The 25,403-nt window shown below is 40.5% G+C and overlaps 1 long non-coding RNA gene across 1 annotated transcript; it reads left to right on the top strand.

Moving 5' to 3' along the window:
- Nucleotides 1-4,012: 4,012 nt before the first annotated feature.
- Nucleotides 4,013-24,812, top strand: LOC144578251 (uncharacterized). Its single transcript, XR_013523689.1, has 3 exons — nt 4,013-4,142; nt 12,970-13,112; nt 18,787-24,812. It is a non-coding gene; the product is annotated as an uncharacterized LOC144578251 (long non-coding RNA).
- Nucleotides 24,813-25,403: the final 591 nt, after the last annotated feature.

The following is a 25,403-nucleotide window of genomic DNA, read 5'->3' as shown; positions in this document are numbered from 1 at the left end:
ATAGATATGCTGTGAGTTTTAAGGAGAGAGCCCCACTTCCAGCCGTATGGGCCGCTCTGAAGAGTGAAGGAAGAAAAGTGGAGAGAGGCAGTGGGGTGCCCACCTGGAAGCCAACATTAGCTGGGAACCTGACCTGTGGGCAGGAGCTGACCCTGAGAATTGACTAAAGCAACTAAAAAATACCTGAAAATTCATCTGTTCCAGTGCTGGAAACAGAAAAGTTTGAAGATGCTGTGTGGAAGCTTATAAAAGTGGAACCTACTCTGTCCAGGAACATGGCAAATTAGTCCTTAGTCCACAAAGTGATAACAAGCTGATTATATAAACAGATATAAGTATGTGTTTTTCTCTTATGTTTTTCAATGTTCTCCCTCCAAGCAAACAAAACATCTGGTGAACAATTATGATCTGCTGCCAGCTGCATTCATGAAGTAAAAGGCGACACGGGTGTGGCTATGACACAAAAGCCCACTTCAAACTCAACTGCATCCCTGACCCATCCAAATAAAGCCGCTGGAAATACTTAGGAATACACATTTTATTTATTTTATTTGTGTGTTTTTCTTTTTTTAAAATTATATTTCAAAATAAGTTCAGGGCTACGAGTGCAAGTTTGTTTCATAGGTAAACTTATTTGATGAGGGTGTGTTGTACAGACAATTTCATCACCCAGGTATTAAGCGTAACACCCAGTAATTATTTTTTCTGATTCTCTCCCTCCTCATACCCTCCACCTTCTCAAAGGCCTCAGTGTTAGTTGTTTCTCTCTATGTGGCCCTGGTGTTCTCATCATTTAGCTCCCACTCGCAAGTGAGAACATGTGATATTTGGTTTTCTGTTCCTATGTTACTTTGCTAAGCATAATGGACTCCAGTTTCATCTGTGACCCTGCAAAGGACATGATCTCATTCTTTTTTATGGCTGCATTATAAGGAATATACATTTTAAAAGCACCTTTTGTAACCTTGGGAAATTAAAAAAAAAATTCTATGACTGGACAAAAATGACAACAGAGAACTAGCTCTTAATAGAGAAAAATTTGCAAAAGAAAAAACCATTGTGAGGAGTAACAGGTCAATCTAATTGTTACTGCATTAAACTGTGGACACATTCCATGAGAAAAAAAGAATATTTCCAAAAATCTCTGTTTCATATTTATATTCTTTAGCAGATTAAAGAAAGAAAAGTGGCTATCTAGTGAGAACATCAGAACAATCAGAAATGACAAATGATTGCTTTCAAATGGAAAATATGATTATTAAAATTTCAAAAGCTAGAATCAATGATACTGAACAGGAAGGAAATGGAATTTGTTGTTTAGAGGAAAGTTTCTCCTACGTAAAAGACAACGTATTATCAGATGAAGACAAAGTGAAAAACTGCAAGCTATTGCTATAAGTTATAGATCCCAGAGAATAAAAAAGCTCATCTGTGTATATGTGTCTGGGTTCATGTATGTGTGCCTGTACAGGCCTGTAACGTGTGTATGTGTGTGCATGTGTGTGCTTGTACCTAACTAGAAGGGAAGATAACCAACAGCTATAGTCATAGCATTCATAGAAAAGACACTCTCAATCTGAGGAAAGTTCTTGAAGAGGAAAACAAATAATGAAAAAAGACTGACATCCAGACATGCCTTGGTAAAATTTCTGATTTTTTGAAAATAAGAACCAATGTGGCTGGGCGCGGTGGCTCACGCCTGTAATCCCAGCACTTTGGGAGGCCAAGGCGGGTGGATCATGAGGTCAAGAGATTGAGGCCATCCTGGTCAACATGGTGAAACCCCATCTCTACTAAAAATACAAAAAATTAGCTGGGCATGGTGGCGCGTGCCTGTAATCCCAGCTACTCAGGAGGCTGAGGCAGGAGAATTGCCTGAACCCAGGAGGCGGAGGTGGCGGTGAGCCGAGATCGCGCCATTGCACTCCAGCTTGGGTAACAAGAGTGAAACTCCGTCTCAAAAAAAAAAAAAAAGAACCAATGTAAAAATGTCTATAATATGATTTACAGAAAACACAACTATCTGCAAGGAAAAAGAATTAATAAATTAGCATTAGGCTTCTCTTCTACAATATTAAATGTGGGAAGATAGTAAATCCCATAGAGAATTGTATTGAGGAAAGAAAAAAATGTTGCCCTCTTCTTGTATGCTACTCAACACTGTCCTTTTTCATCTCTGACCTAAAACAAGTCTCATGTCTCAGCAGCAAATGTCTTCTGTTGGGTGGAGAGCAATTGCTCAACATTGCCCAATGAGGCTCAGTAATACCATCTTACTGGCAGATGTGTTCTCTGTCCTGTGGGAGGGTCTTTCTTTTCCATCATTCCCCTGGGCCATGGAGCCATGTGGGTCCAACACATGGGTCCAGCACCACACAGCTTTCCCGCCTGATTCCTGTTGGGAAACACTGAAGACCCAAAGACTAACAGTCAAATCAGCCAAAGAGTGATTTTTGTTTTTGTTTCTTTGCCTTTGTCTTATTTTGCTTTATTTTCTGTACACTTTCCTTAGAAAATTTTGCCCTATAATCTGTTGTAAAAATTATTATTGTAGTACTTTATGTATTACTAAAAAACCAAATGAGAAAAATTATACTCTGATACTCTGACATTCATCTATTATTTCATAAATGTCAAAATGTGGGAAAAATATTTTTCTTAGAACCAGGGAAATTAATATATTTCAGTCAATCTGTGTATATAATTCCAGCCCAAATTCTTTCAAGAAAGTTTTCAAATTTCTGGCACTTTTAAAAATGTCTTGCTCCCAGGTCTTTCTTTGCACAAACTACAGACTATATTGGACTACTTGGAGCAAGAGGTAAGAACATCGTCATCCTTAGTATGATTCTGCCTTGATTTGTTATAACCAACTGAAAGGTTTAATTGGGTCTTTGCCACTCAAGGCTTTTTTCTCAGACCCATGCCTTAATATTTGGGCTACACAAGAAGATGTTTTTTCTGCCACATATAGCAACAGACTTTTGGAGCTCTGTATTTCTCTTCCTTCCTGCTTGCAGGGTGATCAGTGCTTCCTGAGCTGCTCTCACTCTTCCCCTCTCTCACTATTTTTCCTCTTCTCTGCCTCTCTCTTCCTCTCTTTCCTGCTCTGTAATACCTCGAAAAATAGAGCTTATAGCAACCAATACATAGCGAAAAGATTCTATTTCCCAACTCCTTCCACCAGAGCTACAATTTCAGCCAATAATTTCCAAGATATTAAACTTTTGGCTTTACCAACTGTTGTTTCACCACATGGCATGAGTCTCAATTGTTTAAGTCTCCTCATTGCATGCCATCCAAACATAAAGCCAGTGGCTTCGTTATACATACATACATACATATATATATATATATATCATATATACATATATAAATATATATACACACATATATATGTATATATAGATGATATATATATAGTGTGTGTGTATATATATATATATATATATATATATATATATATGGTATGAGGAGGTAATTAATAGACAAAGTTTAAACATGAGTGTGGTCTTGGATCCATCTTTTCTGGGTTGGAATGCCAATTCTTTCAGCTTTTACTACCTGGGAAACTCTAGCCAAGTTACTCAAACATTATTTTCCCAACTGAAAATATAGATTGCCTTGTTAAGTAAGTTATTGGATGTTTCTTTTTTTTTTTTTTTTTTTGAGATGGAGTTTCACTCTTGTTACCCAGGCTGGAGTGCAATGGCGCGATCTTGGCTCACGGCAACCTCCGCCTCCTGGGTTCAGGCAATTCTCCTGCCTCAGCCTCCTGAGTAGCTGGAATTACAGGGATGCGCCACCATGCCCAGCTAGTTTTTTGCATTTTTAGTAGAGACGGGGTTTCACCATGTTGACTAGGATGGTCTTGATCTCTTGACCTCATGATCCACCCGCCTTGGCCTCCCAAAGTGCTGGGATTACAGGCGTGAGCCACCGCGCCCAGCCGTTGAGCCACCGCGCCCAGCCGTTGAGCCACCACGCCCGGCCGTTGGATGTTTCTAAAGTCATTTCTATGCCTGAGACAGAATGACAAGCATGTCACTACAGCTGTACCTGGCCCTGTGCTTGGGATACCCTGTGTATGGCTGGTGTGTTGCTTTCGTGCTCCAACAGTTTTTTCCTACTGGATTCTTAAAGTAAGTCATAGCCTTGCCGCAGTGTGACTTGTGGAATGAAGTGTTTGTTTGCTTTAAGAATTATGTCAGAGATGGACAAATTCCAGAATTAATTAAGGATGCCTAAAATAAAGAAGTATATTAGGCTGAGACATTCTTTGTCTTTAAACTGTCAATTAATGAGAAAACACATAATATTATTTATTTGTTCTGCAAATAAAATAGGACCTTTCACTGAGTTAATTTGATTTTGATCTTCAGTACTAAAAATAAAACTTAGACAACCACCTCCTATATACAGCCACCGCACCCGGTGAGGTTTTGCTTTGCAAGATTTCAGTTATCCAAGATCTACTGTTGTCCTCATATGCTTTAACTTGTTCACTATTCTGCATAGTGTTGATGTAGAATTTTTACTCCTTAGTTCAGCCACAACCAAGAAACATTAGGCAAGTGGATACATTGAAGGGTGAGAAGAGCAGAATTTATTGGGCAAAAAGGAAAAAAAAAAAGAAAAGAAAAAAACACTCAATAAAATAAAGAAAGAGGGAGCCCTGCTAATGGGCTCCCGCCTCACTGATTGAATACCAGACCACCACGCATGAACTGAAGAGGGCAGGCTCCTCCTCACTGCACAAGGCATGAACTTTCCATGACTCTACCCATACTCCCAGTGTGTAGGTGGGTCCCCAGTCCATTGCAGGCACTTGCAGACAAGACCCTGGGCAGGATCCCTCACCTGCATAAAAGCATCTGATGTAAATCCTTGTAGGGGAAGGTGGGAGATTCTCCAGGGATGCCCCTTATCTGTTTCCTGCATCTATCATTCCACCCTCTAAAGAAGTACATCTAGCTGCCATTACAGCAAGGATTAGGATAAAGACAAAGACCAATCTTAACAGCTTCCTGCTGACAGGGGGCACTATTTTGGGGAAATGGCAGTCAGAGCTCACTCAGAGGCTGATCTAAGGGTACCCTGCAGAAGGGCTATAGTCAGAGGCTCTGGTTTCATGATGGTTTGAAACTTGATGGTTTGAAACTTGATGGCTTGAAGGTGAGAAAAGACAAACTGGGTTATTAGAAAACATGTATTGAAATGAAACAAGGTGGGGTAAGGACAGCTCAAAAATTCCAAAGTCTTTTACCAATTTGCACAGGAAGAGGGAGGAAAAAATCCCTACTGGTAAAAAAAAAGTTTGCCTTTTGCCGGCATTTCAGACTTCTGGATTTCCTTCCCCGAAGCCCAATCCTAAATCAACCAGTTTAAAATTTGGAAATTAACTTTTCCCTGTTTGGAGGATGTATCCAAGGGAGTATCCAGTAGTATGGAGACAAAATTACCTCTTTAAAGAGAGGAGAGAGTAGGAAAAAGAAAAAAAGAAGGCATTTCTTTCAACGTAGTCCCAGGGTTTCAGGATGCATTTTAAAAGCATACAGACTGGTGATGAACGGTTACTGACTTAGAAAAACAGGAGTGAGGCATCCCAGATTTCCTCCTCTTTCTAGCAGACACCAAGGGTGTGTGTGAGAGAGAAAATGAGGTATTTCTCTTTCTTTCTTCCATTCCTATATCCCCTGAGTCCCAGCAAGTGCAACAGGGCAACGGGGTGCCGTTCATGGGTATCAAAAAGCCTTTCACCCATGTTAATGGGGGCCAGGGGGCTTTGTACACCATATCTCCCCTGCTGTCAGTAGCCGTAGAATTCCCTACACCTCGTTTATGCTATAAATACCAGCATGGCTTTATCCAAGAAATGGGAAGCTTGACTTAATCAGCAGGAATCAGTCAGGCTCACCTTCACTGTACCTTTTAACTTCTGCTACCATCGGCCTCTGGATCCCTCCGATCCAGTTTTCTTTCATGAGGCTGCTACCTGAAGCTTAAAATTGAGTTTGGAACAAAAAATATGTTTTGAGGGGTCACATGGACTCCTTATTATAAGCCAAATGCTAAAAGAAAGCTGTGGAATTGAGTCCTCTTCAAACAGAGAGAAAAAAAGATGTCTTGTGACATGCCCAGATAACTGGTGGCTATAGTTATGCTTGCCAAGATTTGGGTGCATGAGACTTGGCTTTGGTTAGCTCCCTTGGTCTTACTTTCCCAAAAAGGAAACCTCTGGGTGATGGACATCCCGCTTTTTCCCATCACCTGGCAGGATCTGCAGGATAATTGCTCAGAACTAGAATATTGATCCAGATGTTTACATTACCATCCTCTTTTGTTCCTTCTGACCTGGAGTTGGAGATGGCTGGTTGGTTTACAGGAATAAACAGAGTTAGCCTGAAATGTAGGCAAACACTTAAAAACAACTAATAAGTCTAGAATTTAATGACAAATATGCGATACGTTTTAAAACATAATTTCTGTCTCTCCAGCCCTCATTTTTAAAAACAATGATTAAAAACAAATCATGATATGACTGAGTTGTTTGAAAAATAGATTTTAGTCTTATACTTGGCCTGATATTGCATAAAGTGCCACAAGAATAATTGTTTTTACATAAGCCTTTTAGATTGGCTTTGATGGAACTCTTGTTTCACAAAGTATCTCAGATAGGACTTTCTAAAGCTGAACAGAGGTATGGTTTTGTACGTTTGAATTCCTGTGAGTTGGGTAAACTCCTCTGAGGTCCCAAGAAAATGGGGTTCCTGGACCTGTTAGAAAGTGAGTCTTTATTCACTGCAGGTTGGGAAACCTGTACTGGGATGGTGTAGACAGGGTATGAGACCGGTTTGACCAAGGGGCTTTTATCGGCTCCGGTAGTCAAGCTTGACTCCTTAAAGGGAAGCATACCCCTCCAGTCAAAGACTTGGTGAGACAACCAGTTTCTCCAATTGCATCTTGTTGCAAAAGAAAATGGATTTTTACTGCACTGAGGCAAACAACTATATTGCCATAAGTTAAGAATACTCACAACTATCTACAAATTCTGGAGAAGCCAGACAGCGAAACAAATACGCTCCAAATTTTGTTCACAGGAATATACCTTACTCAGTTATTAAAGGCCACAAATAGATCAAGATAAGTTTCCTTGACTCTGAAAAACAAAACAAGGATCAGTAATTTTGCAAGCAAACGTCAAAAAGATTAATTCGGTTTTCTATTAGTTGAGTCCATTCATGGAACTCTTGTTTTGCTTGATATTCATGAACGCTTCAGCTCTTTATGAGTCCTGTACAATTTTCCTTTATTCCAATGTCACAGTCTCTAACGGTATCAGAAACTTGCATCTGAAAGAACATGTCAAAGTTCTATAGTTGATTATAAACCATCTTATGAAGAGAATCAAAACAAGAGAATTGTCTCTAAATAACAACATATCCAGGTTAGTTACAGTTAGAAACATAATTGATAAAGACATTTGGTTATCTCAGGGGTTTACAATAACTTAATATAACAACTATAATTGTGACTGAGAGCATAGAATCAGACATTAGAACTTTAGAAATTCCATACAATTTTCGGATTCTTTGAGAAAATTAATATTTTCTCTGTAATATAGGCTAAAGAAGATTAAACATCATATTGGCATTCCCATGTACCTAAACATGTCAAATAACCCTGCTTCTTTTTCTTTCAGATGCTTCAGGTTCCCTTTATAGCATCCGAAAGCCAGGTACCAGGAAAGACAATTTTGAAACTGAAGTTTGCTTTGGGAGACCTGTTAAATGTGTTAGAGTTTTAAAACACATTATGTTATGAAATAGAATTCCAGATTGCCATAAGTTATTACTTTGCTAAAACGATGACTCAGAAATTTTAAAAAGCAAAAACCTTTTCTAGACCTTTACAAGTTTTTCCAAAGAGCAGATTACTGCCTTAAGAGTAGCTTGTTTTGCTTTTATCTCAATGCCCAGTTTACAGAAAAACCATATCATACCCTTTTGCATTTAGCCAGTATGTTCACACATAGAATTTCTTTTGTAAGATTAATTTTCACAATCCTTCAACAGCTTGTTTGAACTTTCACCTTTATATTATCTAATTCAAAACAGTCCTTTAACCCTAGGCAAAAACTTTAAATTTTGATGATATCTGCATTTTACCAATAATATTTAAGGCTGCTTTTATTTCTCAAATATTAAAATCCTGTGAACTACAAGGTATCACAATTTTTATTTTCCCTTTACAGATTTCCTTCTTTAAGTCAATTAATTAGAGCTCTTTTTTCCTAGACAACACACACACAATACATATGTAACTACACAGACCAGCAGAGAAAACTCCAATAGCTAGAAGATTTTTCATTTGCCCATTTATTAATTGGATTACTGGCCTCTGGGTGAAGTGCTTTAAGAGCAAGACTAGAAAAATGTGGTTTCTAAGGCCTAATAAACAGGGATAGCTGAAAGACAAAAACATATTTTTAGAGAGATCTATCTGCTTTTAATTCCTGGGGCTCTATGAGGAAAACAGAGGTCTCTCCCTTTCATGCATGCAATAAGAGTGGCAAGGCTAAATGGGGAAAAATAATTCAGCTGATGCAGAAAAAACATTTTCAGCAAAACAAGACCCAAGAAGCGAAAAATATAAAAGCCTTTTAAATATACCTGTAACTTGGGTATCCACTTTTAATTAAGCTAAGTGTTCTTTAAGAAAATTTTTTCAAATCCCTTATTACCCAACTTTAGCTGTACCAAGTGGCCAAAATTTCTGGCTTCTAAACTTTACTAAAGACTTAGAGAAAGGAAAATCCAAGGTGGTTTGTAGAGAGGAAGAGAATCAAAAAAATGGCAAGTCACCCAGACACCAAACCAGAAAGAACTCATTCCCTAAGCCAGCACTGAACCTGAGCTGTCACTGTAAAATAGTGGAGGCCTAAAGAAAGTACTACCACATGGTTACAGGCAACTTCCCAGAGGCATAAAACAAGATAGAGGTCTGCAGCGAAGTTTGCTACTGACCATACAGAAAGACACGCAAAGCGCACCAGGTTGGCTACAGCTTAAGACCAATCTCACAAAAACAATATCACTGTTTACAGAAAATATAAACAGTGATAATTGGGGTCCTGGCCTAGTAAAATGTTTTCTAAATGGAAAAAACTCTCACTTTAAAGTTAACTCCTGGCCTGGTGCAGGAAAGAAAAAACACTGAGTGTAGGGCTGTGTTAACTGCTAACTGGGTAGAAAAAGAAAAAACAGCTTAAAATGCAGGGTTGGAAAGATGCTTGGGACAATAACCACTTATTCTTAAGCAAGCAGTTTCCTCCAACAGGGAGAAAAACTTAACTGCTGTCAGTGGGAGCTGGCCTTCTCAGCCAGGGGAAGGGAAGACTCCATGGACATGTAGTGGGGAATGCTGGCCAGTCTGCCACGCAGGACCTTCAGGCCATATCCGCTGCTTGCCTATCCATGCCAAAAAAAGAAGAAAAATGCCATAGAAAGGCTGAATTGGACCGACGCTGCCATTCCCAACCACCGAGAGTGATGTGCATAGTTTCCTTTACCCTCAGAAGAAGTCCAAGGACAAACAAGCTTAGAAATAAAAGGGAAAAAGATTTTTTGGTCCACACTTCACTCACCCTTCCTCATGTCCCCATATAGGGCACCTAAATGATGCAGAAGTTTTGCTCCTTAGTTCAGCTAAACCCAAGTTCTTGTGTCATGACCAAAAAAAATTAGGCATGTGGACACTTTGAAGGGTGAGGAGAGCAGAAAGAAAACACTCAGCAAAGCGAGAGGGAGTCCTGCCGTTGGGTTCCCACTTTACAGATTGCATACCAGGCCAACACACAGGAGCTGAAGAGGCCCGATTCCTCCCTCTGCACAAGGCATGAACTTCCTGTGGCTCTACCCCATCCTCCCAGTGCACAGATGAGTCCCCAGTCCTCTCCAGACATGCACAGACAAGACCCTAGGCAGGTTTTGTCATCTGCACAAAAGCATGTGATGTAAACAGTTGTGGGACGGGTCAGAGGTTGTCGAGGTATCCCCTGATCTGCCTCCCACATCTGTCAGTGTGTTGAAAGCTGTCTTGCTTTTCAGATACGTCTCATTTTTTTTTTTTAATTCTTATTATTTTATTGCATTTTAGGTTTTGGGGTACGTGTGCAGAGCATGCAATACAGTTGCATAGGTACACACATGGCAGTGTGTTTTGTTTGCTTTCACCCCTACACCCACATTTGGCGTTTCTCCCCAAGCTATCCCTCCCCACCTCTCCCTCCCACTGGCCCTCCCCTTTCCCCCCCAATAGACCCCAGTGTTTAGTACTCCCCTTTCTGTGTCCATGTGTTCTCATTTTTCATCACCCGCTTATGAGTGAGAATATGTGGTGTTTCATTTTCTGTTCTTGTGTCAGTTTGCTGAGGATGATGTTCTCCAGATTCATCCATGTCCCTACAAACGACACGAACTCATCATTTCTGCCTGCTGCATAATATTCCATGGTGTATATGTGCCACATTTTCCCAATCCAGTCTATCATCAATGGGCATTTGGGTTGATTCCAGGTCTTTGCTATTGTAAACAGTGCTGCAATAAACATTCGTGTGCATGTGTCCTTATAGTAGAATGATTTATAGTCCTTTGGGTATATACCCAGTAATGGGATTGCTGGGTCAAATGGAATTTCTATTTCTAAGGCCTTGAGGAATTGCCACACTGTCTTCCACAATGGTTGGACTAATTTACACTCCCACCAACAGTGTAAAAGTATTCCTTTTTCTCCACATCCTCTCCAGCATCTGTTGTCTCCAGATTTTTTAATGATCGCCATTCTAACTGGCGTGAGATGGTATCTCAATGTGGTTTTGATTTGCATCTCTCTGATGACCAGTGACGATGAGCATTTTTTCATATGATTGTTGGCTTCATATATGTCTTCTTTCGTAAAGTGTCTGTTCATATCCTTTGCCCACTTTTGAATGTGTCTACGGCCATACCACCCTGAACGTGCCCAATCTCGTCCGATCTTGGAAGCTAAGCAGGGTTGGGCCAGGTTAGTACTTGGATGGGAGACATCTCATTTTCAGATGGACTGTCATGGTGTCACAGTGCTTGTGTTCAAGTCGCTCTTATTTTACCTAAGAATGGCTCTAAAGCGTGGAGGTACTGATGCTGGCATATTGTTACAATCATTTTATTACTAGTCGTTGTTGCTAGTCTCTTACTGTTCCTAATTTATAAATTAATCTTTATCATAGGTATGTATGTATAGGAAAAACCACAATGTATTTTAAGGCTCAGTTTTATCCATGGTTTCAGGATTTTTTCCTCCTGCGGAGGAGGTTTTTGAACATATCCTCCGCAGCTAAGAAGGGGCTACTGCATAAAGTCACATCTGGGAGGTCCTCCTAGCAGGTCCATATCTTCACATTCCATATGTTTTGCTTGCCTTTGACAGCTCCTAGCCAATCAAGTCCCATTAAACCATTTCAGATTATATTCTTTGCATAACAAAATGAGTCCTTCGTATGGTGTCGGGGTGGGAGGTAGGGGAAGATGATATGTTACACACATCCTTATGGCACGGAAACAGTAAAAAAAAATCATCTTTCTAGACAATTTAAGCCGGGACGTCTCCAACTCGAAAACAGAACTCTGACCTGGACATGCGTCTGGAATCTCTCCGTATATCCTACAAAATTTTTTTCAACTTTTATTACAGGTTCAGGAGGTACATATACAGCTCTGTTACAAGGTTGTATTACAAAGTTGTGATGCTGAGATGCAAATTTTTAAGGAATCCAAATCAGTTTTATTTTAAAGTTTTATTTAAAAAAATTTTTCGTATATCTAACTAGATTTTCCATTTACCTCATAAAGTATTATTTTATTAATTGAGTAATTCAAGTTTTAAAAAATGCTACAGAATAAAATGTATAAAAAATGTGAGACCCCCCCCCCCCACCACCACCCACCAGCAGCACCCCAGTCCCCAGGCACAGCAACAGAGGGAAGCGTTGTTAACCTGATTCCCAGAGAGTTTATGTGCATATACAAGTTGCTTTGTTGTGTTGTCTTTTTCAAGAAATAAGAACATACTGTACATAATGTTCTACAGAATATTTCACCTTCGAGTACTAGATAAAAGCCGAAGGGAGATCAGGAGAAAGAAAGGTCCATCATCTTTATGATAAAGATACTGCCGCGGCTACCAGCCTCCCCTCGAGACCTGCGGAGCAATCAGGCAATGATCGTTCTGCTGAAGGCAAAACCAGATAAATACCACGGGCTTTTAAGATACCTGAAATCACTGATCCTGGGTAGAAATTTCTGCTGAAATGGTCAATGCTGAAATCAAAACATGAACGACCGTTAGGATAATGAGAGTGGATGAGTGGTCCCAAGAATGCTGATAGGTGTCTGTTTCTTCCTCTGTCTTTTCTTGTCTCAGGCTGTTATGTAGAACTCTGCCAGTACACTGTAAGACTCTAGGATTTTAAAACTAACTGAATTCGAGTTGCTCCTCATGGAGACCAGTGCTGCAAGGTTGCTGACTTGGGGGAAAATCTCTCTCCTAGCAGTTTCTGACCTCCTCGGAGCCTTCCATCTCTCTACCCCTCTGCTCACTCTCTGTCCCCTGCTCTCAAGCCCCTTCTGCCTGGAACTGTCGCTCATCACACAAGTCTTGCATCTCAGTTACCATGACAGACACATCCTCAAAAGGGCTCTTAGAGAAAGAATAGTAGCATTAGGGGAGCCTGAGAGTGATGACTTAAAGGCACAAATCCAAATTAGAGATCTGTGGTTTACCAGCTAGGTGAGGCTGAACAGCTGACTATGCTCGCCTAACCTCCCTTTCACAAGCTGTAACATGAGAATAATAACCACCTCTCTAAGTGCAAGGTTGTCATAAACTCCAAATGAGCAAAATGTACTAAAATGTTATTTCTTATTGCAGAAACAAACTGGGAGTTAGTTATTGACAGCCCCCAGGAAGCATATCCTTAGGGATGTTCTGGGCTGGCAGCTGGGATGGGGGCCTACTAGCCATAGCTTGGACTCAGACACAAGTTCCATGTCTTCAGAGCCAGCAGCCACCTGGTGAGTCATGCCTGCTTAATTTCTCCTCTGCCTGCTCTAAGCTTCAAAAAGATGCCAGGCTCTTTTCCTACAAGTCATTTCTTGAAACTGCCTGGTTTCCAGGATTTCATATCTTTCAGCTTCCCCCCCCACCCCAGTTTTTATGCTCACAGAGTTCTTAACAAGCACATTGAAAAGGAGAATTGAACACAGTGTTCATGACTCTGTTTCCCAGTGAGAGTGCCTGGGAAGGGATGACACATCAAAACATCTGCTTTGCTCACAGGGCCCTGCTCAGACACCTTCTCTGATCTAGTCTCCCAGACTGTGAGGATTCATGTCCCAGGGGAGGACAACTGGCTCAGGGTGCCACAATAGGGCACTTGCCCTGGAAATGGGAAAGGCTCTTATTACTCCCAGGAAGAAAGGGTTAAAATTACAAACTCTCTCAGAAGGACAATTTTGCTGGGGGAACTTAAGAATCACACAGTAGCCAGGCACAGTGGCTCATGCCTATAATCCCAGCACTTTGGGAGGCTGAGGAGGGTGGATCACAAGGTCAAGAGACTGAGCCCATCCTGGCCAACATGGTGAAACCCATCTCTACTAAAAAAAAAAAAAATGCAAAAATTAGCGAGGTGTGGTGGCGTGTGCCTGTAGTCCCAGCTACTTGGGAGGCTGAGGCAGGATAATCACCTGAACCCATGGGGCAGAGGTTGCAGTGAGCAGAGATCATGCCATGCACTCCAGCCTGGCAACAGAGCAAGACTCTGTCGAAAGAAAAGAAAAGAAAAGAAAAGGAAGGAAGGAAGGAAGGAAGGAGGGAGGGAGGGAGGGAGGGAGGGAAGGAAGGAAGGAAGGAAGGAAGGAAGGAAGGAAGGAAGGAAGGAAGGAAGGAAGGAGGGAAGGAAAAGAAAATGAAAGAAAGAAAGAAGAAAGAAAGAAAAAAACACACAGTATAGTTTTGCTTAAAAATGGGCAATGTTCCCTTCAAATGCACGCATGAATCCCTTGACTCACTTTGTTGCTTATTTTCCAAATATAAAGCCCTGGCTGGCACCTTATTTTGAGCAGCCCGCTCTGTCTCCTCTTCCAAAGCATATTGCCTCGTTAAATAAACACGATTACTACTATTTTTCCAGCGAGAACAGCCCAGAACAGTTTTTCATTCCTCTCTAGGAATGTACTTTATCTTCCTTCAATAAACTCTGCTATGCAACACTAAAAAAATATATTAAAAAAGCCCTTTATCTTCTTTTGATCTCTCCCATGCCCCTAACTTCACTGAGGGTGCTGCATCTCTTAAGTGGCTTCAGGTGAAAGAAGAAAAAAGATCTATCTGGGAAGCGGAGAGTCCGAGAAGTTTGGTCCCTGACCAGAGCTCACCTTTAGTTACAATGTTTTCGGCATGAAGCCCACATCTCCTAAAGGTCCGTCTCTCCATGCTTCCTAGCTCCTCTGTGCTGCTGTGGCCGTTCCCATCCTCAAAATTGGGTCCCAGTGACAAATTCCAAATTCCTCTTCAATCTGTCTTTCACCATTCTCCCCCACCACAGACCAGGGCCAGCCCACTCAAGGGCACCCTCCCATCATGCCCTTTTACTGGTTTGTGTGTTGCATGCACCACTCTTTCTCTTTGTTCCTTGTTCTCTCTGCAGGGAAAGAATCCTTTCTCTTCAGGGCACACTCAAGTCACCTCACCCGTTTAGCCTTTCTGGACCAGCCTCATTATTCCGATTTCCTTGTAAATATTCCTTTCAAATAGCATGTGAACTTGTCAGTGTAACTGTTCTTTTTTTTTTTTTTTTTTTTTTTTTTGAGGCAGTCTCACTCTGTTACCCAGGCTAGAGTGCAGTGGCACAATCTCTGCTCACTGCAACCTCCACCTCAAGTGATTCTCACATCTCAGCTTCCTGAGTAGCTGGGATTACAGGCATACACCACCAAACCCAGCTAATTTTTCTGTTTTTTGTAGAGATGGGATTTCACCATGTTGGCAAGGCTGGTCTCAAACTTCTGGCCTCAAGTGATTCATCAGCCTACAGGTGTGAGCCACCGTGTCTGAGCAGTGTTACCATTCTTAGAGCTCCTAATTCCTCACTTATCTCAGTTTCTTATTGTAGCTACCCTAGAGCACACACAATTAACATGAAGTGGCAGCCGTATTACAGGAGGTTAAAGGGGACCCTCAGATGGTCACACCCAATCCTCCTTGGTGAGATCTTCTACTATAATTTCTAGATGTCTTTGTGACAGGCAGAATGACTGCCACTTAAACTCCCAATGAATATGTGCTGAAGGAGTGAAAAAAATAAGGGAATTTCTGTGTATAAATGTGCCTGGGAGCCCCCAAGCCATGTGCATATTTTAAATCAAACAGTCAAATAAAATGATCAATTGTTTCTTTTATGGCTCATTATTCCTGATTGATTTGTCTGCCTTATCTATAGCTGGGGCTCTCCCTAAGCCAAACCGTCAGTGCTTTTTCTGTTTGATCATTTGGCTCAAGAGGTCCAAGCTTTAGTCCTTAAAGTTTGCCTTTGTAAAATGGAATACTGTGCAATTCAGCAAGTACATTAAATATCATAATCAGTAGATAAAGTAAATAATGTTAATATGAAAATTTAATCAATATCTTCCCTGGCTAATATAAATATATACACACAAGTAGTAGATTGCCTCTCCTTCTGGGCTTAATTAGAATCCTTGCATAATTAAATAATTATGGCTCTATGGGTTGAAAAATCAACTGTTCTTGAAACTGAAATTTTTTAACAATGATGCTTATTTATAAAAAATACTGAACATTGTTTTAGAAACTTATAGAATTTTAAGGTGTCTATTATCCTGAATTGGAAACTTTTAATTAGTGGAAAAAATAAAGTGTGTATTTAATTTCTGCCACAAAGACAATAATTTATTCACCAATAATTTTCAATTATTTATTAAACATTTAGTTTATATATTTTTAGGATAAGACTTGCTATGACTTGGATGTGTCCCCCAAAGTTCATGTGTTGGAAATTTGTTTCTCAATACAGCAGTGTTGGGAGTTGGGGCCTGATGGGAGGTGTTTGGGTTTGGGGCATTTGCCCTCATGAGTGGATTAAGGTCGTTATCTCAGGAGCAGGTTCAGTATCTCAGGGGTGGGTTCAGTGTCTCAGGGGTAGGTTCAGTATCTCAGGGGTGGGTTCAGTGTCTTAGGGGTAGGTTCAGTATCTCAGGGGCGGGTTCAGTATCTCAGGGGCGGGTTCAGTATCTCAGGGGCGGGTTCAGTATCTCAGGGGCGGGTTCAGCATCTCAGGAGTGGGTTCAGCATCTCAGGGGCGGGTTCAGCATCTCAGGGGCGGGTTCAGCATCTCAGGGGCGGGTTCAGTATCTCAGGGGCGGGTTCAGTATCTCAGGGGCGGGTTCAGTATCTCAGGAGCAGGTTCAGTGTCTCAGGGGCGGGTTCAGTATCTCAGGGGTGGGTTCAGTATCTCGGGGGCGGGTTCAGTATCTCAGGGGCGGGTTCAGTATCTCAGGGGTAGGTTCAGTATCTCAGGGGTGGGTTCAGTATCTCAGGGGTGGGTTCAGTATCTCAGGAGTGGGTTCAGTATCTCACGGGTGGGTTCAGTATCTCAGGAGTAGGTTCAGCATCTCAGGGGTGGGTTCAGTATCTCAGGGGTGGGTCCAGTATCTCAGGGGTGAGTTCAATATCTCAGGAGTGGGTTCAGCATCTCAGGGGTGGGTTCAGTATCTCAGGGGGGGGTCCAGTATCTCAGGGGTAAGTTCAATATCTCAGGAGTGGGTTCAGTATCTCAGTGGTGGGTTCAGTATCTCAGGGTTGGGTTCAGTACCTCAGGGGTGGCTTCAGTATCTCAGGGGTGGGTTCAGTATCTCAGGGGTGGCTTCAGTACCTCAGGGGTGGCTTCAGTATCTCAGGGGTGGATTCTTTATAAAAGGACAAGTTCAGTCCTCTCTTACCTTCTTATGTCCACTGTGGAGTGACTCAGCAAGAAGGCCCTTACCTAATGTTACCCCCCCAATCTCGGACTTCTAGAACTATGAGCTACATACATTTCTGTTAATTACAAATTATCTAGCCTGTGGAGCTCTATTATATCAGTACAAAAACACTAAAACACTGTTTATTAAATGACAGAGACTATGATTTTCAAATAAGTTCAATGCAACAGAAACTTCCAGTATTTAAAGGGTTCATTTATTATGAAAAAATTTTTTCAAAACATTGATAAAAAATAATAAAATTATAAAGCCATTATATTTAAGGATGAAGCAAATGGAATACATATTTTTGAGATAAACAACAGTTGAATACTGACACATGCAAATGGCACAGCCTAAAAGTATATAAAATCAAATAGTCTATATGCTAATAACAGTAAGGTAACCAAATGCATAATAATAATGGGTTATATTTGGGGCTTTATTTGGACACAAGAGAATTAGATTATGTTGTGCACTACAAACATGACCATTGCCAAGTTAGAGCTTTTCTTGAACTCAGTTTTGTCATATGGAAAATTTCTAATTTTCTAATTTCTGTTTCAGCAATGAACTTCTATAATTCAATTTACATAATTTGCCCTGCCATTAAAGATATTTACACTGCAATGTCAATAGAACTTTTTAATCTCATTATAAATATTTACTAATGTAATTAAAAGCACATTCATTCATTGATGCTACAGGTATGCATTGAGTGCTTACTGTGTTTCACACACTTTGCAGACACTGCAGATGTATAAGGACTTACATTCTAGTGTGTGATCAGATAATAAATAAATAAGTGCCATACACAGTGGCTACATGTGACCATAGAATACTTGGCTACAGAAGTGCCAGGGAAAAACAGGTAGGAAAGGGGAAAGGATATATTGGAGTAGGGTGTTAAATTAAATGGGGCAGAGAGGGAGGGTCTCCCTTAAGTGTCTTTCTGATTTAGCAGTGTTTTGCACATTGATATCAATTACTGTGCAATTCTAGGACTGGATGTCAATATCATAAGTTAGGGCGTGGCCCTTCACTCATCACGGCCCCACGACTGTCCCCAGGAGTGTCCTTTCTTCACTCCGGGGTGAAGAGTAGTGTACACTCACCACAAGCTTCATCAAGACACTTTAAAATATCCTTGCCAAAGTCCATGAATTTCTGCTTCCCTTGGTTGGTTGGAAATTAAAATATAAATGTGCCAATTTTGATTATTTGGGGCTTTCGTCATTATTAAAAATTTAAATAAAACATCTTTTAAAAATATCACATGTATGATTCTTTTTCTTTCTGCTGAATTCATTTTCCAAAGAACAAATAAATATGTTGATGTGGTCTGGGAATTTGAATTTTTTTATGTAATTGCTGCAGAAAAGCAAAAAATAATAGAGACGCTCAGTATATGCGCACCTCCTGAAAATAAGCTGTAGTTAGCAAAATCTCCTAAATAAAAAAGCATATCACCATGAGCTTCTGACTTGCCCTTTTCCCAATAATCTTCAGCGTTTTACTTTTTATCAAATTCAAAGAAGCTTTAGAAAGCCCTGAGCTTCAGGTTTCCTCCCTGCCTTTGGAGAAAAGAATCTGTTTTTTTGTTTTGTATTTTAAAAATTAGTTTCTGACAGCTGATAGCTTCCTGTTTCTTAGAGAAAACACTCAGTCATATTACACAGTGATTTTCTTTTCTCTTATGTGTTCACAGTTCCCACAGACTCTGCCATGATTCCTCACACAAATATGGATACAGGGGAAGACAGAAGTCCTGGAAGGCAATCTACCCAGCTCTTCCCTTCATGTGAGAAAACACCCATTCCTCAAGACAAACAATACCAGGGCAGCAAGATCCAAAGAGCTTTTGGGAGCTAAGCAGAAATTTTACCAGATGTGACCTGGAGCTGGGGTAAAAAGTGAGGGCTGCCTAGCCTGCCACTGCATGAGGAGGGCCAGTTCAGGGCTTTAATTCCTCTTCCAGAGACGTCCAGCCCTCCACCTGCTGGAAACAGGAAGATAACTCAATGAAACAGTTCAGTGAAGGTCTATACATACACTGGATCTTGGGAAAGTTGTGATTTTTAGAGTCTCTGAAGATAACCCCATTACTCTATGTTCACATAAAAAATGATCACTGTTCTTTCATGATCATTGGTTTTCATATAGTTGTTATTATAAATAACTGAAACACCATTAAAGAAATCTGCCCACAGAATAAAATTCAGATTATCACTGTAGAGTCATCCTTTAAGAATATTGCTAATACTTCTCTTTGTCTCTAGTGAAGTCAGCTCTATGTTTGGAAACAAGATTTCAAAAGCTAAGAGACATGTATATTCATTTCCAAACCTCTAATACTTTTCTCACTTTCTGAAAATCTCTGGGGTAGGAGTGTATGAGTAAAATAAATGGAGATTAAATGTAAGCACAGGTATACTCCAATGGGAGAGAAAAATTCACATTTCATTTGGCATCATAGAGAGAACAAAATAGGAAGAAAGAGAGAGACCAATTTATCTGAGAAATGATGTCAGAGCTATTTGTGGAAGCAGGTGAATTGATATATAAGAAGTTGCATCTACTGACCAGTCGGTGGCAATTTAAACCATCTGTAGGGGTGAATCAGATAGACTGTTACGAGATAAAGGGGTAGAAGAACCAACAAGAGCATCAGCAGGTTGCCTCAGGAGGGCCTGCTGGGGGAGTAACCGGAAGTAGGTCAGCAGGTGATGGAGAAATCAAATGGACAGTGGTGTCATCCTCGCAAAACTAAGAAGAACCTCATTACATGTCAACATGAGATTGTGGTATAGACAGCAGATATAAATACTCTGATTATTGGTGTAGGCAAGCTAGACGTCATGCATTTTAATAAGCTGTATTTCCTTGCACAAGCACTTTTTAAAATATAGTAACTAGGTCTCCAAAGGGGAAAAAAAAGAGATTGTATTTTCACAGTGATTATGTTGTTTGTTAATAATGTGATTTTCCCCTGCCTCTCTTCTTGACTTCAATCTCATCCACCTTCTAAATATAAAAAGGACATCCTCTGATCTTGTTAGAAAAGATTACAGATGTTTGTCTCATTCATGTTCAGGCTGTGTTTAAAATAAAGAAAAAATGTAGGCCGGGCGCGGTGGCTCAAGCCTGTAATCCCAGCACTTTGGGAGGCCGAGGCGGGTGGATCACGAGGTCAACAGATCGAGACCATCCTGGTCAACATGGTGAAACCCCGTCTCTACTAAAAATTACAAAAAAAATTAGCTGGGCACGGTGGCGCGTGCCTGTAATCCCAGCTACTCAGGAGGCTGAGGCAGGAGAATTGCCTGAACCCAGGGGGCGGAGGTTGCGGTGAGCCGAGATCGCGCCATTGCACTCCAGCCTGGGTTAACGAGAGCGAAACTCCGTCTCAAAAAAAAAAAAAGAAAAAATGTAAAGAGAGAGCAGAGTTTAATGTAGATGACGTGGTCCTTCTAGGCTGCCCAAAATCCTTGCCCTGGGTGTGCACCTCACAGTAGCATGGGGCTCGATGCCACACGAGGCTACAGAATAAAGCATGAGGTGCTGAAAAGAGACTTCATAGTGCCAACAGCTCAAGGTTTATAAGAAAACATATCAGCCATTAACCACTTATTTTCCTGAGCCTTAGTTATTTGTTGAGCACCTAATATGCTCAAGGCTTGCAGTAACAATAGAAAGAAGAAAATCTTTTTATTTATTTATTTTTGTATTCATCCATCTAGCCATCATCTATCCATGTAGAGAGACAGATAAATCATGTATAAGTGTGTCTATCATCTATCTATCTCTACTGATTGATCTATCTGTATCTCTAACTTTCACACACATCTGTTATCTATATCTATCTATCTATATCTATTTTTCCTCATCTCTTATCTATCTGCTATCTAATCTATCATCTCTATATACCTGTTGTTTGATCTCTATCTTCATCTCTATCTCTATGACACATACATCTGTTTTCTATATATTCCTGTTAATCTCTCCATCCACATCTCTATATCTATTTGTCTATCTATCTACTTTCTGTGCACTGACAAGCTCTTGTGAGCCAGGCACTTTGAGGAGTATGATAGGTACTGACAAAAAACGCTGCCCTCAAGAGGCACTCAGGGTCTATCTGACCGTGTTAAGGAGAAACCATCTCTCTTCACCCACTGCTTCCCCCAACTTCTCATGCAGCTGGATCCTTCTGACCCATTTACTGGGAAGCCACCTCTAACTTGCTTCTCACTCTAGAGAATGAGTTGATGATCCTCTTCTTGGATCCAATCACGTTTGTCACATTTTGTTAAAATGCGCTCCTCACACCTTTATCAGTACTACCTATTTTCCCTGGCACAAAAGAGGCTCTCAACACATGGCAAGTCCTCATCATTCATTTGGGCAGTACCTCAACTGTGCATAGTATTGATTGAGCCTTGCTACAGCAAGAAATAATTACTTAACGATGCAAACGGCCCAATTTAAGTCATGTGCATCTCTGTTCCCCACAGTGCAGAATGCTGGGGGACATTTACACTTACAGGGATTATGTAAGTGTATTTCTTGGTCATTTTTTCTACCTAGTTGATACATATTTCAGTGCAGAAAAAACGCTTTTATCTTCACATCAGGAAAACAGGGAAAACTTTATATATACATGCTTATCTGTGGCAGCATTCAACAATGGAAACAGCATAGACTTTAGATTCAGATGAACTAACTTCTAACATCCAGCTCCTACCTGTGATGACTGTATGACTCAGGGAGTGTGACTTAATCAGTGAGCATCAGTATCAGTTAATAAGCATCACTTAATCAGCGAGCTTATCTTGGAAACGTGGACTCACAGTGTGTATCTGTTTTAAGATACAGCACTGTTTTGCAGCACTTTAATGCAGCACTGTTTTAAGGCCTGAAGGAGGTAATGTGAAAATAGCTGAGTGGCACATTGTAGGCCTTAAACTAGCAAGGGTTATTAGTATTATTATTAACTTCAAAAGCAATACATATTGGAAGATTGCCTACTATTTCATTTTCCCTAGTATTATTATAGTATTATATATAAAATAACAATATCAGTATGAGCAATTAAAACTAGAGACCCAAAATTTCCCAAGTGAGAGGCTGTTATGTTGTGGTAGAATTGCTCAAAGAAGTAACGGGCAACCTATTAAAATGATGTTTATCAAATGAAATACTGATTTCACCCTTAATGGAAAACCAAGATACACAACTTAAAGCAGGAGAGCAACCATGACTTAACACCACTCTTAGAACTGGGAGGAAAAATAATCAAGGGCTAACAGTGGTTTCTATGGCTATAAGTGATCTGGGAAACCATTTCCTTCTTATATTTTGTTTTAAAATTTCTACAATGAGCATATTCACATTTAAAATGAACATATTTTTATAAAAGAGTTATGTATCACAATCCTAAATATATGTTGTGTGTTTGCTTTAGAAAAGCTTGTGTGTGTGTGTGTTGCTCTCCTGAGACAGCAGGAAAGATGGTCTGAAACGTGAGGAGCCTCCTCTGCCCTAAATACGGTTGGGACAGCTTTGTGTGTTGTGGTGTCTCCCCATCAGCTAATGAGGTCTTCAATCTGTATCAACCCGAACAGTAAAGACAGTGGCTCACAATTGCAAAGGTAGAATAGAAGACTAGGCAAGACTTCCACTCCAGTGCTCTTTTTTAAGGTAATTGGTCCTCAGAGAAGAAATGTAGAGATGATATGAACAGATGAACTGAAACTCAAACACCTAAAGAGACACCTGGTGGTGAATGCAAATGTGGGGACAGGAGGGAAGAGATTTCCTACAGAGCCTTCATGATAGGCTCTGCTTGGCATAGAATAAGTCCATTCATATCTGTTCATATGAACTCCACATTTCCTCTCCAAGAACCAATTATCTTGGAAAAGAGCACTAGAGTAGAACTCCTGCCTATTCTTCTGTTTTATCTTTGTGGTTGTGATCCACTGTCTTTACTGTTTGAGCTGGTATAGACCTAAGACCTTGTTTGCTGATGGGGAGACGCCACAACACACCAAAGATGCCCCCAGTGTATGTAGGGCAGACGAGGCTCCTAACTGCCAGGGGATATGCGAGAAATTCTTAACTCTAATAGAATGCTCCAGGAATTTGAATTCATTGTTCATTCACATCTCCTGGGTCAAGAAACCCAGGGGCAAGGAACTTGATGGAATTCAGTAATGGAATTCAGGTATAGAAACATATAGGACATTGAGTGGCCTGGACAACTCCTGTAACACCAGACTCATGGGAAGACAGAGGCATCTTTTAGAGAAAATCATCATATGTCAAGAAATCAAGCCCAGAGTGTCAGATGGGGCTACAGGCATGTGGTTTGAGAAACCTCAGGAATAATGGGAGGCTGTGTCTGACTGTATCCCTGCCTCTCTAGGACTGTAGTTAAACAAAAGGTGGGGAGAAGACTCCTTTCTCTGAAAGAATTGCTCAAAGCTCAAAGGAATTCTGCCCGACCTAGAGGAAGAAACACACTAGCATTTGCGTTGGCAACCTGGCGGCCAGCAGAGGTCAGCAGCTTCCAATTTGATACCAATATCGTGAACATCTGCACTGTCAACTACTAAGAAAGAGCACTGACGGGTGTAGCAAACCACCATGACCAGTGTACACCTGTGCAACTAACCTGCACATTCTACACATGTATCCCAGAACTTAAAGTTAAATGATAATAATTTTAAAAAGAGTGTTGTTGCTACAGCCAAGGACAGAATAAACTGCATGGTTAAGAACTTAGAGAGTTGCTGGAAGCAGGCCTATCTCAAGGCCCCGAAAAGAAACTGCATAGAGACATATTCTGAGGGTAGATGTGTAAGTTCTTAGGTCACTGGCATTCAGAGGAGCTTGAGATACATCAGTGAACACAATTGACAAAGTGCCTTCAAGGAGTTTGTATTCTACTCGTGGAGAGACAACAGGCAAATAAAAATATGTAATATACTGTAAGTTTGCAGAACAATAAACTAGGGTGCTTCTTTGGGAAGGATGGTTGGGAAAAGCACCACTAAAACAGAGACCTGCCACTCAAATACCCTGACAAGCTCATCGTTGGAGAGAATCACATGATAAATTAAATCATAAGGAAACCTAGAGCAAATTTTCACCTCATTTCCAAAAACTTCTGTTACAGTATAAAAGATATTCAATACATTAATTTAAAATACATTGTTAGCACTAAATAATTTGTTTCATGATAAGGCATTAAAAACACGAAAAGTCTAGCCATTTTCACGATACTGATTCTTCCTAACCATGAACATGGAATGTTTCTTCATCTGTTTGTGTCCTCTCTTATTTCATTGAGCAGTGGTTTGTAGTTTTCCTTGAAGAGGTCCCTTACGTTCCTTGTAAGTTGTATTCCTAGGTTTTTGTTTTTTTTTTTTTTTTGTAGCAATTGCGAATGACAGTTTGTTCTTGATTTGGCTCTCTTTAAGTCTGTTTTTGGTGTATAGGAATGCCTGTGATTTTTGCACATTGATTTTATATCCTGAGACTTTGCTGAAGTTGCTTATCAGTTTCAGGAGATTTTGGGCTGAGACGATGGGGTCTTCCAGGTATACTATCATGTCGTCTGCAAATGGAGACAGTTTGGCTTCCTCCTTTCCTATTTGAATACCCTTTATTTTTTTTTCTTGCCTGATTGCTCTGGCTAGAACTTCCAGTACTATATTGAATAGGAGTGGTGAAAGAGGGCATCCTTGTCTAGTGCCGGATTTCAAAGGGAATGCTTCCAGTTTTTGCCCATTCAGTATGATATTGGCTGTTGGTTTGTCATAAATAGCTTTTATTACTTAGAGATATGTTCCGTCAATACTGAGTTTATTGAGGGTTTTTAGCATAAAGGGCTGTTGAATTTTTTCAACTGCCTTCTCTGCGTCAATTGAGATAATCATGTGGTTTTTGTTTTTGGTTCTGTTTATGTGATAAATTACGTTTATAGACTTGCGTATGTTGAACTAGCCTTGCATCCCCGGGATGAATCCTACTTGATCATGATGGATAAGTTTTTTGATGTGCTGTTGCAATCGACTTGCCAATATTTTATTGAAGACTTTTGCATCTATGTTCATCATGGATATTGGCCTGAAGTTTTCTTTTCTTGCTGGGTCTCTGCTGGGTTTTGGTATCAGGATGATGTTGGTCTCATAAAATGATTTGGGAAGGATTCCCTCTTTTTGGATTATTTGGAATAGTTTCAGAAGGAATGGTACCAGCTCCTCTTTGTGTGTCTGGTAGAATTCGGCTGTGAACCCATCTGGACCTGGGCTTTTTTTG

The sequence above is a fragment of the Callithrix jacchus genome, chromosome 11 (genome assembly GCF_049354715.1).
Source record: "Callithrix jacchus isolate 240 chromosome 11, calJac240_pri, whole genome shotgun sequence".
Lineage (NCBI taxonomy): Eukaryota > Metazoa > Chordata > Mammalia > Primates > Cebidae > Callithrix > Callithrix jacchus.
Note: the sequence above shows the minus strand (reverse complement) of the source record. Positions and strands in the feature narration are given on the sequence as shown.